Here is a 6,648-nt window from a genome sequence, read left to right on the forward strand (position 1 = left end):
TTCGCCTCCCTCCTCAGATCACAAACAACGTCCTTGCCGTCCCGTCGTCGCCCTCCCTCTCCTTCGACCTCGCCCGTCGTCGCCTCCCTCCTCGCCGTCCCGTCGTCGCCCTCAGTCGAAAACCTTCGTCTCTTTGAGGTTAGCTTTCGATCTAGCATAATTTCAGAACTTCATTAGAAGTTTTGTGATCCCTGATTAGATATTGACAGCACTAGTTTTCTCAAACCCTAGTTTTCTCAAACCCTAGTTTTGTGATCCTCGACATCCAGTTACTTTTACTTTTCTAATCTATATTTAATTTTGCTAATTTAGTATGAACTTGTATTATTAAGGATAATACTAGCTAATAGAAGAATGTGCAAGATCTACGCTTTGAGTATTCACTCTTCATGCTCAAAGGCTGAGCTTATAATATTTTGAAGAAATAAACACATTAATCCAATCGAATAGACGAATGTCAATGTTAATTGTACTAAATTAAACTTTTTGTACTATTTTATTTTAGTATTTACGTCTTAAAAGCCAAGTAAAGATATATGCCTCAAGATAGCGGCTCAGGAGGAGGATTTTTATACGCTTCAATTTTGTCGTGACTAAAATAAAATAAAAAATATATTTATAGCACAATTAGCATTATCCAGTGCACTGCCACTAGTACAAAACAGCTCAGTCCAAACGGTTATTACAACCGTTTGGACAAGTAAAAATAGCCCAAACGGGTATAACCATTTGGGATAGTAACCCCAAACAGGTAAAACCGTTTGGATTGTTAAAAAATCCCAAACGGCTGCACCAAACGGGCATAACCATTTGGGATATCTCAACCCAAACGGTTAACCCCGTTTGGAAGTTTTTATTAGTTAAAAAAAGAAGAAGCATTTTTCCTTTCGTTTCCCCCCAAAATTTTCATTCCAGCGCCACTATCCCCAAAATTTTCGTCCCAGCGCCACATTAAAGTCATCCCTAAAATTTTCATCACCGCACTCTCAAATCCCTAACCCCCTCGTCTTCGCCTTATCCGACCCCGTCGAAGTCCGACCGTTGCCGCTGGCCAACGCACCTCATCTTCGCCTCATCTTCGTTCGTCGGGGCTCCCTCATCTTCTCCGCGGGCCATCATACCCCCTCCTCCTCCCTCATCTTCGCCGGCGCTCCTCCGCCTCCTCCTCCTCTGCTTCCATCCATCGGTTGTATTAAGAAACTGAATGACGAGGTATACACAAAACCCCTCTTTGTTTTAGTTGCATTTGTCTGATTTAGATGCTTTTTAATGATTTTTTTGAATTGATGGGGGTATGAGTCTTAAGCATCGGGAAATTACGTTTGGGGTCGATATGTTGTCCTGTTGTTTGAAGATAATATATTTCTGGAAATATAGTTTCATGATATTGTGGTGCTTATTAGTTTGGGGACTGATTCATAAACATTTGTAAACATTATATTCGAAATGTTTTCTGCTTCGTTTTCTTCTGTATCTTAAGTTGAAAAGTTGAAATCAATGTCGATTGAGTTTACAATAATTTGTAAACATCATATTCTAAACGATCTCATCATTCTGACTACAACATCTTTACCACATGCCAAGGGGCTTCCCTGTATAACCTTGTCAACTTAGTTTATAACCTTGTCAACTTAGTTTAAGTCAGTAGTATTTTACAGTTAAACCCTGTCTCATTAAATTCTTATGAACTCTTTTTATCTAGTTATCCAGCTTATGTTGGTCTTGCTACAATTGTACGGTTTGTCTGGTGGTTTGTTTATTCTGATGCCGGTCCCAGACTTCCATATAAAGAGTAGGTAAGTTTGTCTTTCAGGTTTATTTTTGTTTAAATTTTAATTTATATGTACAATAATATTTAAAGTAGAATTGGCAAAGTTTATTTTAGCTCTGGTATTCTTAGAAACAATACCAAGTTTCATTACTACTCGTGATCTCAGCTCTATGCGTCATATGTTTGATGCACATTATAAAAATATCACTTCACATTTCAGACTGATGTACATACATTAATTAAGCACATAAAATAGATGAAATAATCACAGCAGCATTTAGAAATGTTCCATCTTATCATTTCTGTGAATGTCACTGAGAGAACTGAGTTTCTGTGATCATCTTCTGTTTGTTACCATTACTGTGGCTTAACTCTTTCTTAACCATATGTAGTAAATAAATTGTTTTTATATTTTCAGGTACTGTTTTTCATAGTTACTGTATACAACATGCCTTAAGTCATGAATTGCTACCTCTAAATCTTTCTTTGTGCAGTATTGATGTACAACGTACTTTCCTGTGCATGTTTCTGCTTTTTGCTATCTTATTATGTGACATTTAGCATCTATTGAATGTAATGTGGTTTACAAGTTAAGTCCTTGCATCAAAGCTTCTGTTATCCCACTGCGAAATTTAGCATCTATATATCTTTATTTCTTCCTCGGGATCTGTGTAGCATTCTGATGGATGGATGTATATATAGGATTTTTTTAGCAGATTATATGATTATCCAGTCCATTTGTTTATTAAATAGATGCGGGTATGGTAAATGTGGTTTTTTATCACAGTTACAGTATGACAAATACCACTTCATATCTGTTTCAAATCCGGTCATATCTGTTTCAAATCCAGTCCATTTTGTTTTTACAAAGCCTCGTGGGCAGCTTCGGAATTCTTACAACTTCACCTTGATTTGCTTTTTATAGGAGCTACAATCATTATAATTGTAGAGTTAAAGCAAAAAATAAGTCCGAATGCTTTTTATGAAAATGTTGACAGATGCAGAGTTGTTTAAACTACCATAATAATTAATGACTATTCTTCATTTGTTATTTTGAAATGATGTTGAAGCAAGGGAAATCAAGGATCTACACTTTAAAGTAACTTGCCAAACATTTTAGCTAACAGATCCCATCCCCCTATCACTGCAGCTGTAGCTTGTAAATAATTTTTATAATATTTGTCATGCCATCAATTCTTGCAATTTATGTTTGATATGTATGTTCATGCCTTTTCCTTTATTAAATGCTAAAGGTATAAGAGGAAAGGCATGAAAGAATTACAAAAGATGCTGCATAAGTGCAATGAGCAGCTACATCAATTTAGCCATGTCAACAAAAAGGCTCTTGACCAGTATATGAACTTCACGGAGCAACTAGAACAATTACAGAAAAGACAAGTGGAACTTGATGTTGGGGATTAGGTACTACTCTCTATCCAACATCATGTGCAAACCTACAAAATGATGTTATTTGTTACCAGCAGGTACAGAGTTTGACTACATTGTATGGCGCAGAAAATTAAAGAACTCATTTCAGTTCTGGACCAGCTTAAAGATGAGTCCATTGAGCGCACATTTAAAGGTGTTGCAAGGCATTTCTGGGAAGTATTTTCGGAGCTTGTGCAAGGTGGCCATGGTTACTTAGTTATGATGAAAAAAGGTCTGTTATTCTTTAGTATATAGTGAATCAGATTTTTCTAAATCTGTTTTTATGTTACAGCTGGAAAATCATATATTGAGATGCTTAAGTGACTAGTCATTAGCTAAGATATTGCCATAACCTTATTTACTTCACATGCAATCCCTTTTCTTAACTCAAGTTTATCTGTAACAAGAAGCACATTTCTCTGTCTGTATTGATGTGTGCACGGGTGACACATTCATTCCTGCACATGCCATGTGCCATTGAGCCTGGCTGAACATGTTTGATTTTAGTTGGATAAATTGGTTGTATTACTGAATTTTCCATGTATGTTTTCTGTTTATCTTCTAACATTAGAGTAATTGCTGTGAAGGATGGTGATTGTGGTGGTGATGATCTTGATGAGGATGGGACTCGTGATCCAGATCCAGAGGGAAGAGTTGGAAAATACATTGGGGTTAAAGTGAAGGCATGTTTTCCCCCTTTATTATTAAAATAGAACTATATTTGGAGAAAGAAACTATATTTGGGACCCACTCGTCATCAGTAGATAAGATCACCGGAGAGTATATTTGATGAAGTTGATGGTTGCTGCAAAAGTATGTGCTACATTTTCTGAGCTCTTATTTTACTTGATCATGTTTACAATTAATGTAGGCCCAACACTTATCGGAATCCTTCCTTATGCTGGATTGAAATTCTACATATATGAAGAGCTGAAGACCCGCGTTCCTAAGGACTACCAGAAGTCTGTCACGTTGCGGCTTTCTTGCGGTGCTTTAGCAGATCTATTTGGACAGACTCTCACCTACCCTTTTGAAGTCTCTTCTACATGTACCCCCACGAGAAAAGACACGTACAGTTTCTTCATGATTTTCTTGATCAGCAAGATGTTAGCCAAACTAATTTTAGCCTTCAACTGTGCTACTAACACGTCTACTTCTAGTGCTCAAGGTTTATCACAGGAGAATCTTGTTAGGATATTTGCAGATTTGAGGTGTTCGGGTTTGTCTCAAGAGGACATTCTTCGAGGAGTTTCTTCTTTTCCTTGACTTGATTGATTTTGTTGGACATTTTGGATGTTAGAGATAAATATATAATATTAGATGCTTTTCATTATGAGATATTGAGTAATCATTGTGTATGTATATGTTTTGACTCTAATATTGTATATTGAGTAAACATTGTGTATGAATATATAACATTGGATATTTAGCAAAGTTTGAGAATATTTTGATTTCATTGTGAGATGTTGAGTACTTATTATGTGAGATGTGTATATAAACAGGTAGATAAATAAAGAAGTAAAAATTTAAAAACTATTAAAATAAATAGCCCAAACGGTTAAAACCGTTTGGGTGAAAAACAGGCCAAACGGTTGAAACCATTTGGGCAAAAATTGTCCAAACGGTTTCAACCGTTTGGGCTAACATTTGGCCAAACGGTTACATCCGTTTGGCAAATTTTTATACCCCAAACGGTTATAACCGTTTGGGCAACATCCCAAACGGTTGTAACCGTTTGGGGTTTTGCCCAAACGGTTACAACCGTTTGGGCGACCGTTGGGGACCAAACGGTTGTAACCGTTTGGGGTTTTGCCCAAACGGTTACAACCGTTTGGGCGACCGTTGGGGACAATTCGTCCCCAACGGCTTTAGCCCAAACGGGTTTTTTACCTCTCCCAAACGGTTGTAACCGTTTGGAAGGGGGTTTTCCCAAACGGTTCCAACCGTTTGGGCTGACCTGTTTTGTACTAGTGTGCACAAGCTCATCCATCAACAGTGTTATTTTATGAAATTAATGTGATAAATTTTGGATGATGAAAGGAGAGATGGAAACTGAAAACATGAAGCAGTACTACTTTGCTCTCAAAATATTTTTTTCCTTGTTTATAGAAAAAGAATGAGGGAGGAAATTTTAGACTTGTTCCTTCCTATTAAGTTCTGAAGGAGCCTATAAATTCTTTGAGAAACCAATTTTTCTACTAGATGATTCTCATCTACAGACATTTATGAGCACATAATCTTTCATAATTAACAATTACCACTAGTTAAAAAAAGGCATTTGTGATGGGTCTATCACCAAAGGGATGGTTGACTCATTGGTCATATCTTACTCATGGGCTCTCCTATCTCTCTTCATATTTTGGTTTGATATATTATAAAGTTCTCATGTTTATCATACAGTTTGTGATTTGAATTGTACAAATGTGATTATATAGGTTTGTGATTTGAAAATGTGTGAGTTATGGAAGAAAAAGTTTTCGAAAAATAGAGTAATATATAACGCAATATTATATAATAATGTGTTATCTATCTAATTTAGGTAAAAATATAACGTTAACCCTAGACACCGTCCAATAATTACAGCTAATTCTTTGAGGTTATAATATAAGATGAACGAGTCAAATTTAGGTAAGAGGTAAATTTTTCTACTCAAAATTGATCGTTCACTTTATATTATAATAGAAATGAATTGCTATAGAAATTTTTAATTATTGGATCTGTTCTTCTCGGACGGGTTAGGAATATAGTAGTGCATACATCCAACTTTGTATACTTTGTATGGTTTTATTTCTTAAAAAATTTTAGCACGCCGTACCTGTTGTTCTCTGTGTACAATAAGCATATATTGTTCTGCGTTTTGATATGTTGTCAGTGCGCATAATAACATCCACACAGTGTATAGGGAGAACAGCGGGTAGGTGCTGCCGAAATTTTTAAGAAATGAAAATATACAAAGTATATGAAGTTGGATGTAAGCACTATTATATTCTTAATGGGATAAAAGCCTTCCTATAAAAGCCGTTAGAGTGTGCTAATTAGTCTCCATACCGTAATAAGTTTCAAACATACCTCAATGCCGATACTTAAATGCAACAACGTATGCTTTGAATAGTTTAAAATTTATGGGTATACTATCTATTCTCAAATAGAGTTTCTAAATATATATTACCTACAGATGAGGAAAATTCCTGACAAGTCATGGATAGATATCCCTAGGAGTGAACAGTTTCACGATCAACGTTATAGGGATGGATGTGAAGCCTTCATGAAGTATGCCGAAATGAACCCAAAAAATTTAAGTAGCGGTGCAATGTACTGCCCTGTTACAGGTGTAAGAATATGAAGCTAAAAAATAAAGATGAAATACCATGTCACTTAGCAAACCCTAGTTTTTACGAGGAATATAAATATTGGTCCTATCACGAGGAAGGCCGTACCGAAGATGAAGT

General features: G+C 36.1%; 1 long non-coding RNA gene across 1 annotated transcript; it reads left to right on the forward strand.

Moving 5' to 3' along the window:
* On the forward strand, positions 924–3,164 carry LOC109832173. Its single transcript, XR_002244652.1, has 3 exons — positions 924–1,212; positions 1,703–1,796; positions 3,025–3,164. It is a non-coding gene; the product is annotated as an uncharacterized LOC109832173 (long non-coding RNA).

The sequence above is a fragment of the Asparagus officinalis genome, chromosome 3 (assembly GCF_001876935.1).
Source record: "Asparagus officinalis chromosome 3, Aspof.V1, whole genome shotgun sequence".
In the NCBI taxonomy this organism is placed as follows: Eukaryota; Viridiplantae; Streptophyta; class Magnoliopsida; order Asparagales; family Asparagaceae; genus Asparagus; species Asparagus officinalis.